Source organism: Cryptomeria japonica, chromosome 1, assembly GCF_030272615.1.
Source record: "Cryptomeria japonica chromosome 1, Sugi_1.0, whole genome shotgun sequence".
Classification (NCBI taxonomy): Eukaryota; Viridiplantae; Streptophyta; class Pinopsida; order Cupressales; family Cupressaceae; genus Cryptomeria; species Cryptomeria japonica.
The window spans coordinates 161,276,117-161,289,829 of record NC_081405.1 but is presented as its reverse complement, the minus strand read 5'-3'; positions in this window follow the sequence as shown (position 1 = coordinate 161,289,829).

The following is a 13,713-nucleotide window of genomic DNA, read 5'->3' as shown; positions in this document are numbered from 1 at the left end:
TTCTATGGATTCTGGTTTTCAAAGAGAACATAATGTGGCACTTGAGGATCTTGATGCAACTATAAGTGAGGTTTATACCTTGAAGAAGAACCTGAATGCTACTGATGAATTCATTAGTGAGCTAAAGGATCAAGCAAGTGTCTGTAAAGAAAATAGTTAATGGACAAGTTGAAGGAGAAAGAAGATCAGATCATGGAATACCAGGACAAAGTTGATGAGGTTAACAAGCTTGAGAGAGAGAATGTTGCTTTGAAGAATGAGATGCAATCAATTGTGATGAGACTGACTAAGAAAATTGAGGACCAGAAGAAGAATGAAGAGAATCTAGCACAATCATTGAAGGAAAGAGCTGATGAATGCTTCAGGCTTACCTATGAGAATGATCAATTGAAGCTTGAGTTGACACAATCAAGGAACAATGGTCAAGAACTTGAAAGACATATTGCTACCTTGAGGGATGAACTTGCTACTACCAATGAACACAAAGACAAATTCAAAGCTAGTTTGGTAAGGCTTGATGAGATGCTCAAAAGTTAGAGACATGGAAAGGATATGCAAGGTCTAGGATTTGAGAAAGGTGAATCCTTCGGATTTGGACAAGGCAATGCTAAACCTGATCAGAAGAAGAGCAAGAATCCTCTGGTAAGGCAGCCTAATGCTCATAAATTTAATGGTATATGTTTTACTTGCAATAAATTTGGTCATATGGCGAGTCAGTGCAGAAGTAGGATGAATAATGGAATGATGAAAAATAACAATATGATGAACAACATGAATAATGTTCTTACCTTTACCGCTCAGTGGTTCATATGCAATAACTTTGGACACAAGTCAATGTGTGTAGAGAAGTAGTGAACAACCTTCAAAGCAAGAGATGATATGCTTGTAGAATGTTTGGACACATCTCTAATCAGTGCATGACAAGACCAAATCAGATAAACTTCATACATATGCAGAACAATGTTGTTTGTTGAGAATCCAACAAAACTAGTCACATTGCAAAGTACTGCAGAAGAAGGAACAGTGCTTCGGTAGACAAGAACAAATCAGATGAGAAAGAAAAAGTGAAAGTAGAAGAGATCAAGGAGAAGCATGAGAAGATGTGGGTGAGAAAGGATAAATCTAGAGCTGACAACATGTCTACACACAAATCCAATGCAAGATCTTCAACTGATAACTAGGACTTTATGCCTTAGGGGGAGCTTTTCATGTAGATTCTAAGAACCCCCTCTTCGGTGGTCTGCAATCGATTCTAGAAGATTACAAAAGGAATGAATCATATGTGTAGATGATATCCAGAAGTTTCTGAAGGATCTTGTGCTCTGGTATGAAATTTCATGAAGATCATGATAACCGATTGTTGCATTTATTACAGTGAAAAATTAGGTTTTCGAAGGATAAAAGTGCATCTCAAGAGTTCATTTGTCACAATGCAATCAAGTGAGTAAGAGCATAGGAGAGAGAAAATCAACTCGGTGATCTCAACAACAATTTCAGCAACTTCTAAGTGAATTTTAGCACCCGGTTGTGAAGCAAGGTATCTATCTATTCAGATTTTCATTATTTCGCAAACCCTAGGATTTGAAATGGCTCTAGTTTATGGTATTGCGACTCCTCTGGTAGTTGAAATTAAGGATAGGGATCATCCAATCTTTAAGAAATATCCATTTAAATCCATCAAGGATGATCTAGAAGGTGCATTCTCATCTGTGCCCTACGGTGTGCTGCACAATGAAGAAATCAGGGCCTATATTCACTATGAACTTGAAGAGATTGGGAATGTAGACATGTTGGACCTATACAACAAGCATCTGGCCAAAAGTTTGGGAAATATCAAACTCGAATATATGGTGTTGTAGGATAAGGGTTTCTCACAGTTCATGCATTTTCCACTATTTGATGAGGCAAAATGGATCCTCTATGTCTTTTACCACGTGCATGATGAGTTTATATGGCTTGATAGGCCTCATAAAATCACCAAGCAAGAAATCCATGATGTGACTAGTTTAGCTGAAACTGGTGATGTGCCTAGTTTAAGAAAAGTATCAAATGACACTGTCATAGCTTTCACTGGATTTAAATTTGACAGTAGAGCCATGACTGTGAATGACATTTTGGAGAATGATGTGAAGTTTGCTTCAATGGTAGTCAGATACAAGGTTTACAAGTCCAACCGATACAACTTTGTCTCTGGTATAGCTATCTACTCTGCATACCAAATGCTCAAAGAAGATAAGAGGTATGATTTGTGCACTGCACTTCTGAATGAATTATTGAGCAATCTAAACAAAATTAAGTAGGATAAAAAGAATACTTTTAAATATGGTACATTCCTTATTTTCCTGTCACTGTGCTTCCTGAATGAGATACTCGGTATCAACGACAAGGTCCAATGGGCCTATGATAGAATATTTGCCATGCAGATTAAGGAAAGTCTATGGAGAGTTGGTGATGCAACCATGAGGATATCTACCCTTTGGGGATATTTTAAAACCTTCCAAGCCACAATGAAGAACAAGGAGAGGATTACGAAGGAGGTAGTTGAGAAACATAAGCAAACCATTTTCTTCATGGTCAATAAGAATCAGTGTCTGATGGAAGTAGTGGAGCCCCGGATAGCCTGGATCATGCCCATGGGGTATGAAGTTGACTCTGGTACACTTGAGGCATATGCACAACACCTTCTGAGTCAACAGGTGGATCCCAAGGAAGGGAGATTTGGCACAATCAAAGAAAAGGACCTGAGTTTACATATGCAGTTCACTGCTCCTGCCTGGAAGAGAAAAGTCGCTAAGATGGCAGAAGAAGTATCTACTCAAATGGGTTTCACCAAGGAGGAGGTGAAGAAAGCAATAGAAAAATATGCTCAAAAGGAGGTCAAAGAGAAAACCAAAAAACCCAAGGTTGATTTGGTTCCCTCCAAGGAAAAACCTAAGGTAACTAAGTTTGCTCCTACTCCGGTGGCACGGCCTGCAAAACCTAGCCCATCCAGAAAATGTGTGCTCAAGTAGAAAGAAAAACCCAAAAGAACTATGTTGCAGTATCTTTGGTGGTCTCAAAAATTGAATCTGAGGAAGAGGCAGGAAGAGATAAAAAAAAGGGAGAGTTTGTCAGACTAGTGAGAAAGCCTCAATCTGATGGAGCACATCAAAGCAAAAAGACTAAGTTAGATCTTGCTCCTACTGGAAGATCCCAAAGAGGTAGACAGGTCAAAAGTCAACTCAACAAAGACCTTGAGTCTGGAAACATACAAGGTAAGTACACAATAATTCCTCCACTATCAGCAGATTAGTTGATAGATGAAATATTAGTGGATGGCAATTTGAAGAATCTTGAAGCAAATTTTGAGCATTTTAATGATGGTGACCAGAGGAAAGTAGAGGAAGAAGTTGTACTTTATTTACACAATTTTAGTAAAACATTGATTGAATTAGAAAATTTCATTCGAAAGGACTTGTACAATTTAATAGATGCTAGAAGAATGAGTTCAATAAAATTTGACAGAGAAATGAAGGAGAGAAAGCTAGTTAATAGATGTACCTATATTATTCATAGTGAAGTTAATAGGTTAATTGAAGAAGCAAATAAAATGAAATTTAGAAGTAAGAACAAAATCAACAGATTAATGATTGGGAATGTAGAGGAGGTGAGGAAAGAGATGGAGGAAATATGGAAAAAAGATTATTTAGAATGAACCTCTGTACAAAGATGTATTTAGACCATCTCAACCGGATGATAAGAAAAGTGATTTTAGAAGTCAGAAGGTTGAGACTCAGTCTGAAGATCAACCAGAAGACCAAGGTAATACAACAATTGATGCTGAGACCGGTGACAATCATCTGGTGATAGATAGCTTTGCAACCCCTGTGATTCAACAGACTGATATTAGGGACAAGGGAAAGAAGAAGGATATTGTGTCAAGAGAAGCTAAGGTAACTAAGGCAAACAAAGGTAAATCAATAGATGATCTGATAATTGCCACTCCACTGGTTGCATAGATCTCGCCTCAGATTCTGATCGATCTTGATGGCTTAGTTGATCTTGGGAAGATGTCTCTTTCCAAAAATATTATGCTTTTTGTTGCAGTGCAAGCTCAAGCAAGTCAAGATCTGGTGAAATCAGAGAATGAAGATAAAAAGATAATTTTTAAGTCTATAGATGTTTTGTAGAAGGTGGCTTCCTATATACAATTAGATTCAAATAATAGCCCCTCTAGTAAATTCTTACGACTGATTAACAGTGTAAATTCCAATTTTCATTCTTTGGAGAAGATAGCTACTCAAAAAGTTTTGGACAGGTTTAAGGAAGTTAGAAAACAAACATTCCTGAAATGATTGAAGATGGTAGGGAAACACTGAATAAGAGATTGCATACTATTTCTGACACAATGTCAGAAGCCTGGAAATTGTATAAATCTTGCCTCATTTTTCCTAAGTTCACTATTGATATTGATAAATAGATAGGAGTCAGCCAGGGCAAGCTTGCTAGTATTTCTCAATCTTTTGACCCTAATGTAATATTAACCGGAAGTATTGAAGGACAGATTATAGCCTTAAATGATCATATCTCAAGCCTTCAAGCAAATAAGGAGAAAGTTTTGAGGAAAGTGGGTGAACTCCGGAACCTGATCGCCATCCAGTTAGATACTATGCTAAGTAATAAGGCAGAATGTATGAAGGAAATGGCTTGGCTTGTACCATTAGATTTGAGAATTAGAAATTCATGCTACTATATTTAATGCATTTATCACAATTTTGGATAACCTGAAGAGTGGGTGGGAAACTCACCTGGGATTTTTTAAGGCTGTTTATGCTGACCTATTCAAGTATTTGTAAAATGTTTGTCATCTGTATATCAATTTTGGGCAACACCCCATCTTTGGTATTGTTGTCAAAGGGGGAGAGATGAGGTGAAAAATGTACAGACTAATTGTGTATAGAATGTACAGTTCAGTGATGCAGGTTTCTAGATTATTGATCTAAGGGGGAGCCTTAGAATTCTTTTATTCTTTCATCAGGTTTCACAAGTTTCAATACTTAGCCATTTTCCATGCCATCAATGCCAAAGGGGGAGATTGTTGGTAATTGACACTCATTTGATGACTTTTGATGCCTGATTTATGGTCTAGGGTTATCATTGATGGAAACTCTTCTTGGTGATTTGATTTGGCGGTCATGATTAATCTTATCCAAAAGCTAGAGTTAACCGGTAGGCAGTTGATTGGTAAAATAGGGTATTTCTATAAAGTTTTAGTCTAGAATGATTTCCAATGATTGTGGTGTTTTTGGTGATTATTTTTATGATCTCGATGATTGGGAAGACCCTTAGGAAGCATGTGATTATAATCTTTTGGTCCGGTGTTATGTTTTGGTTGAGATTGAAGCTGATTTGGAGCTACACGTTACACTTCTTGAAGTCAACTTGAAGGAGATTGCTTTTGTGTTAAGACCGGATATATAATATCAATTTTCTATTCATACATTGAATATCTCTTCTGGGCATTAATCAATTTCTCACTAAAATAGGCTAGTACTCTCCCTTGTTGACTCAAAATTGTTCCTATTACTATTCCACTTGCATCATAATCCACTTGAAATACCTTATTGAAATACGATAAGCCTAACACAGGATGCTCAGTCACTTTTTGCTTCAACAACTCAAAACTTGTGTTTGCTCTGGTGGTCCACTTGAATTCCTTCTGATCTCCCCTCATGGTCTCAGTCGTAGGGTTACAAACTGAACTAAAATTTCTGATAAACTTTCGGTAAAAACTAGCCAATCCATGAAATGATCTTACCTCCCCAATGTTTTCTGGTGTAGGCCACTCAACAATGGCTTTCACTTTCTCAAGGTCCATCTTCAAACCATCCTCAGATATCACAAATCCTAAATAGACTAACTCATCCTTCATGAAAGTACACTTCTTGATATTGATTAGAAACTTTTCTTCTCTCATCCTCTACAAAACTTTTCTTAACTGCAACAAATGCTCCTCTTTTGTTTTACTGAAAAATCAAAATGTCATCCAAACACACAATAACAAACTTACCCAAGAATTTCTTCAATACCTCATTCATCAGCCTCATGAAAGTACTCGATGCATTAGTCAATCCAGAAGGCATCACTAACCATTCATATAGTCCTTCATTTTTCTTAAATGTTGTCTTCCACTCATCACCTTCTCTGATGATATCCACTCTTTAAATCTATCTTCATCAAGTATTTTTCTCCACTCAAACAGTCCATTATGTCATCCATCCTAGGCAAAGGAAACCAATATTTCACTATGATCTTTTTTATTGCTCTTGAATTGGTACACATCCTCCATTCTCCATTCTTCTTAGGTGCTAATACTACTAGTACTGCACAAGGGCTCAAACTCTCCTTGATCAAAAATTTCTTCAACAACTCCTGCACTTGTCTATTCAGTTCTTCATTCTCTGTCGGTGTCAATCGGTGTGCAGCTTTGTTAGGCAAACTAGCTCCGGGAACCAAGTCCATGCAATGACTAACGCTTCTAACAAGTGGCAATCCATCAAGTACATTATCTAAAATGATGTCCTCATATTCTATCAGCAAATCTCTTATCTCTTTCAAGTGCTCTCCTTCCGGTTTTGGTCTCTCAGACTTCTTAGGAATTAAGGAAAAACACACATTCTCATGTCTCAGTCCATCCATGAATTTCCTTCCATCTACTAAACAGATTCTGGCATTCGTACAAACTTCATTCTTCAAAGTTTTCTCCAAAGGTAACAAGGTTTTCTTCATCCCATTGGCCACAATAGTGTATGTATTCTTTCTCCCATCATGTATTACCGGTCTATCAAACTGCCAAGGTCTACCCAACAAAAGATGACAAATTTCCATAGGCATAATATCACACAAAAATCCATCATGATAATTCCCAATTTTTTATTTCACCAAACATTGTTCACTTACTAACAACTTATGTTCATCTTGAATCCATACTATCTGGTAAGGCTTAGGGTGTTTCAATCTCTTCAATTTCAACTTATTCACCATCTCTTCTAAAATAATATTATCTGAACTACCACTATCAATAAAAAAATTAAAATACTTACTGGATACCTTACATCTGGTCTTAAACAAATTCTTCCTTTGCAAGGGCTCTTCATCTCCTCCGATATGACACAAAGCTCTCCTCATCATCAAAGTTCTCCATCTTTTGGTTTACTGTCTGATCCAGTGAGGTTTTCTTCCACCACTACTACTTTTCTAGTAACCTTTGTCTTCTTACACTCAAATGCATGCTTTCCTTCTCCTCCACACTTAAAGAAAGTTCCTCTAAATTTCCTCTTATCTTGTCTTCCAAAGTTTTCATTCTGGTAACCATCCAGTTCTCTCCTCTGGTAGAAATTTCTATCATCCTTTCGATATGAATTACCTTCTTTTCTCACTTCCTTGTCCTTGTTCTGATCTGTACTAATTCCTCTTCCTTTGGTATATCCTCTTCCTCCTTGAAATATTCCTCCAGTAAACCCTCCACCTCTACCTCTTTGTCTCTACTTATGTCTTGTGTTCAATTTCTCTTCAGCCTTTAGTGCGTACTGGTAAGCCTCTTCAACACGCTCCAATTTGATCATGTTGAGCTCATTTTGTATAGACATCTGCAATTCATTCAAATATCTTGCAATTTTTTCAGCTTCATCATCAACATGTCCGGATCTGATGTTCAAATTGTAAAATGCTTCGGTGTACTCCTTCACACTAGATTCCTTTTGTCTTAGATTCTGCAACTTCCAGAACAAATCCACTTGATAATTCATCGATACAAACTTTGATTTCATCTTAGCAATCATCTGATCTCATGTCTTAATCTTTTCTTTACCTCTTCTTTGTTTGTCAACTTGCAAATGCTCCCACCAAAGAGATGCATGACCTTTCAACCGGGTACAGGCATATTTCACCTTCCTCTCTTCTGTAGTGTTTTCAAAATCAAAATACTTCTCCATCTCCGAGATCCATTCCATCAATTCATCTGAATATAATTTCCCATCATATTCGGTGGGGTAAAATTAGGTTTTGTGTTCACCCTACTCAAAACCCTTAAAAACCTTTCTTCATCCGGATTAACTATCGATAGGTTCACTTGTTATGTCAGGGCTTCTTCTCCTTCATCTTCACTTATATCTTCAATATGTCAGCCTCTTCTCTGGGTTGTCTCAACGGCTTCTAACCAGACCGCTATTCCTTGCAACACTTCCATCATAGCAGGGTTTGCATTCCCATGCCCTCCACCATTCCTAGTTCCTCTTCGCACCATCAATCCATGGTAGTCCTCTACAACTACAGGTTGGATCCACAATCTACCACCCTACAACCAAAGATTCAGGACATGCAACCTTCGGAACAAAACTTCTCTCTAATACCACTTGAAGAAGTCACCAGTGAGGAGGGACCTCAAAGAGATCAATCTAGACCGGTCAACAAGAGTAAACACAATGGAAACACACAGACATGATGGAGGCAATGCAGAATAAGTTTTATTGCATGAAATTTGATTACATCCAACCGGTAACAACTAGGTTACAACATACCGACACACATGCCTGGTAGAATAGGTCACAACCGGGACCTTGAATCGAAAGATCTATCTTCTAGGCATAGTATATCTATTTGATACTCTAATTGATTCTAATTGATTACATTTTAAAGAATGATTATATATATATATATATATATATATATATATATATATATATATATATATATATATATCAATCCAAAGGATCCAGTCGACCCAAAAGGGATCAAAACCCAAAGAACAAGACCTAATATGCAAAATGAACAAGGTCGGCCTCCGACAAGAGATTCCTCCAGAAAATCCAAAGGATGAAATGTAGATCGTGGGAAAAGGTTGGCCACATGCTAAGGAACATTGAAATCAACCTACAAGGCTCCAAAAAATTCGGAATGGGTTCTAGTAGATCACTAGAATAGGTCTCAAGCAACCGGTAACAAAGGAACAACCGGTAACAAGAAACTGTCATGGAAACTGGTAGCGATATCTTGTCGGTAAGTTATCTAAATGAGATGCAGTATGAAAGCAAGAAAGATGATCAAGTCTTCAAGTAGAATCCAACTCCATAGGATCTGGTGAGCCAAAACCAAGATACACAGAAAGGAAAACTGAAACTGCAAACAGAAAATAAAATAGAAAGGAAAATGTTTTTGGTTGATGTAAGATTGTTGTGAACCAGGGATGTTCTTGCATCACTTTGTTGCATGTTTATGTTCTTTTATGTTATGCATTGCTAACTGGTGGATAAATCATAAGTTTAAGGATTTGATTTCTGGTAGATCATTGATTCACCCCCTCCTCAGTGATCTCTGATTCTAACAACAACTTCAAGTTTAGCTACTGGAGAAAAAGTCTCCTCATAATCAATTCCTTCTTTCTATGAACATCCTTTGCATACCAATCTTGCTTTTTTTTCTGACAACTTCACCAGCTTCATTCAATTTGTTCCTAAATACCCATTTAGTACTAATAACATTTATATCTTTAGGTCTAGGCACAAGTTCCCATGTGTCATTATTTTCAATCCAATTCAATTCTTCTTCCATAGCTCTTATCCAATTATCATCATTGCAAGATTCAACAACATTTTTAGGTTTAATTTTAGAAATCAAACATACCTCTTCAATAGCTAGCCTTCTACTCATCACACCTTTATTTTTATCTCCAATAATCTAATTTTTCAGAATGATTCAATCTTACATACCTCAGAGTCTTTTGATTACTCTGACTTTCAGGTTCTTGAACCTCACCACTGGCAGCAGCAACATCCGGATTAATTGTCTCTACCAGATCATTCAGCTTCAATTCTTCAATTTGAATAGGTGTTAAAACATTATGTTGACCATCATCATACCCGCATTCTTTGTTATCTTTTTCATAGTTTTCATCAACCTTCACATTTGCACTTTTCACTATCTTTCCCAGTCTCTTATTGTAGCACTGGTAGGCTTTTCTCTGTTAGGACCTGGAAGGCAACTAAGAGGGGGGGTGAATAAGTTGTCTATGAATTTCAACCCAATTATAACTTAATCAAACTTGATACTTAATATCAATGAACCAAACTTAATGTCGGTTGACAGATTAGCAGTTAATATTGATACTGGTGAAACTTAATGCATAAAATAGAAGGAGAAACAACACCCACAACTCATAACATGGAGATTTTAACGTGGAAACCCTGTAAGGGGAAAACCCATGGTGGGAAACCTTACCCACAATCAGATGATACTACTGCATATAGTATGTGTATACGAATGGAGTCTACAAATGCAGAATGGCCAACCGCCTAGAGCACACTTCTCAAATGGGAGTCGCAATGACTACAGTAGGATGGTTAAATCCTAGAATAATGTACTACTCAAAATAGCATCTCCAATGCTGGATTTGGAACCGGTTAAGCTCTGATAATCACCTTCAAACCTTCCTTGAACCTTCTCTATTGGCTTCTCATATGATATTCAATATTTGCACATACCATGTTACAATACCATAACCTTACATACCATATATCATCATGTATCATCTCACAAATGAGATCTTCCATATATACAAAACCTAAGACCAATTGTGTAGGTCAGCTCACTAAGAATATTACAATTAAATCAATTACAAATAAGTCAATATGTGATGCATCATGTCGGCTCAATACATTTACAACAATATCCAATCAATAAATCATCTCCATAATGTGTCGTGTTGATCTGGAATAGATAATGCATACCAGTCCATAACCTAGACCAATATGTCGGTAATAGCAAATATGTCAACCCGATTAGACCAATAACCAAAACACCAAAACAAGTATCCAAACCATGTCTTTGACATAAACAAGTGATCTCCAGATGATAACAAGTCATCATCAGTGCTGGTGAGCAATATACCGGTGGTTATGCATAAGTCACTGAACTTGCCGGTGAACACAATGTGCCGATTCAACATAACCATAGATCTCCAGAAGGATAAGTGTTGACATCAATGACAAAACTAATGCAACACATCCATAATACCAACATTCTCTTTGTTTAATATCCCAAGGAATTTTCCTTCATCACTTCTTGCATCAAACTTTCCTATATCCTAATCTCGCTTGGTATAACACTTGCTACCAAAAATTCTGAAATATCTCACCATTTGAACATGACCAAACCATAGCTCATATGGATTCTTATCAGTATCACTTTTTATATGTACTCAGATGAATGTATAAATAATAGTGCTAAGAGCTTCTCTCCAATATGTCTTTGGAACATTCCCTTCAATCAGCATAGTCCTTACAGCATCCAAGACAGTCATGTTCTTCCTTTCGACAACTCCATTCTGATGTGGGGTTCTAGGAGCAGATAATTTTCTTCTAATTCCATTCTTCTCACTGAATGAATCAAACTCACTAGAAAAAAATTCTCCTCCTTTGTTAGATATCATACATTTCACCTTCAATCATGTCTGAGTATCAACCTTTGCTTTGAATATCTTGAATTTGTCCAATACTTATGATTTCTCCTTCGAAAAGACAACCCACATCATCCTAGAATAATCATCAATTAGTAAAATAAAATATTTGTCACCCTGCACACTTATAACATTTCTAGGTCCACATAGGTCAATATGCACAAGATCTAGCAATCCATCAGGCGTATATTTCTTGCTCTTGAAAGAAATTCATGTTTTCTTACCCATTTGACATTTCTTAGACATCGGATTAGCAAGCTTAATAGTTTTAGGCAGATCTCTAACATCTTGTGTATAATAGATCTTAATCATTGAATCAAAATTAGCATGACACATTCTCCAATGCCACAACTAGCTTTCATCAATCTGAGCAATCAAGCAACTTTTCTCACCAGCATTCAAATGAAATATATTACCCTCAGTCTTAGTTCCAAATGCAATCTCGATACCAGAGGCGTTTAGGATCTTGCATTTACCATTCTTGAATTGTAAATTATAACCTTTTTTAACCATCTATCCAGCACTTAAAAAGATTATGCTTAAAACCTTCAACATATAAGACATCATCAATATTATGCTTACCATCAAAGGAAATAGAACTTCTACCATGGATCCAATAGGCTTTTTCATCTCCAAATATTATTATTCCACCATCATATCTTTCCATACTCACAAATTTTATTTTATCACTAGTAATATGATGTGAACAACCACTACCAATCACCCATTCATCTTTCTCTTCTACTTTAGTAGCTAAATATTTCTCCTCAATAGTGCAGCTTGTGGAATCAATAGGTACCAATCCATCTTCTTTGATAGAAATAAACACAACTTCATCTCCTTTTGATTCTTCATTTGTAACACCTTCATTAGTAGTATAATAACAGTTCTTTTGATGCTTATGCTTTCGGTTAGGCTTGTAAGGCTTATCATACTTTACATGCTTCTCATATCTATCATTCTTATCATGCTTATCAAATTTATCATGCCTATCATATTTAGACGTTCTCTTAGGGCATGTAGAAGAAAAATGTCCTATCTTATTGCGAGAGAAACATTTTAGAGTCAATTTTCCATCATAATTACCGGCTCCATTAGGCAATCTTTAGGAAATCAATGCTTCAAACTCTTCCAATTCTCTTTCTTTCTCTTCCATCTCTCTTCTCTCTCTTTCATATATGTATATTTTGTATTCTTCAAGATCAGAATTTTGTTTTCCATATATAGATTCTCTAAACATTTTCTCAAACTTTCCATGTGATTTCCCAAATTTGCTCAATTCAAATATAGCAATCTTTCCAACTAGCAGATCTCTAGTCACAGTAGTCACACTCTAGATCTCATCAACAGAAGGTACCTTATGTTTGTAATCAAGAGGCAAAGATCTCAACACCTTAGCAACAATTTCATCTTCTTCAAGGATTCCACTGGCAAATATAATGCATAGGACAAGGTCATTCACCTTAGCCATGAAATAATTTATGTTCTCATCTTCTCCCATCCTCAACATCTCATACTTCCCTTTCAAACTCTGCAATTTAGCAAGTTTCATACAAGGTTTCAATCTTCTCCTAGATCTCATGTGTAGTCTGAAGTCCCATTACATTATTCATCTCAGAATCAGTCAAGGCAATCAGCAATGCTTCCTTTGCTCTAATGTTATTTTCAACTTCTTTAATCTCATTAGCAGTAATCAGTCCATTCGGAGGAACAGAATAGGTATTCTTAGTAATCTTCTAGTAATCTTCTCCAAGACATCTCAAGTGCACTTCCATCTGATTCTTCCACATAGAATAGTTACTTCCATCAAATCTCAGACTCTCCTTCTTAAAGATAACACTTCAACTTCCAATTGCCATCCCGAATCTCCTCAAGCGATCAAGCTTCTTCTAGAGGATCTAGCTCTAATACCAATTATTGGAAACAACAATGAAGAAAAATTGAGAGGAGGGGGTGAATCAGTTTTCACCGGATCTACAAACTCAACCACAAATATTGATCTAATATACTGCAGCAATAAAAAAGATAAGAAAATAGATAGCACAACACACAACACCAAGATTTTGACGTGGAAAACTCAGTTAAGGGAAAAACCACGGTGGGAACCTACCCATAGTAAGATGATACTCTGCAGTAGTATGTGTAAAAATTACAATGGGGAATGCACATGCATTCAATCACACCGCCTAGAGCTCACTGCTCAAATATAATAACCCAAAAGG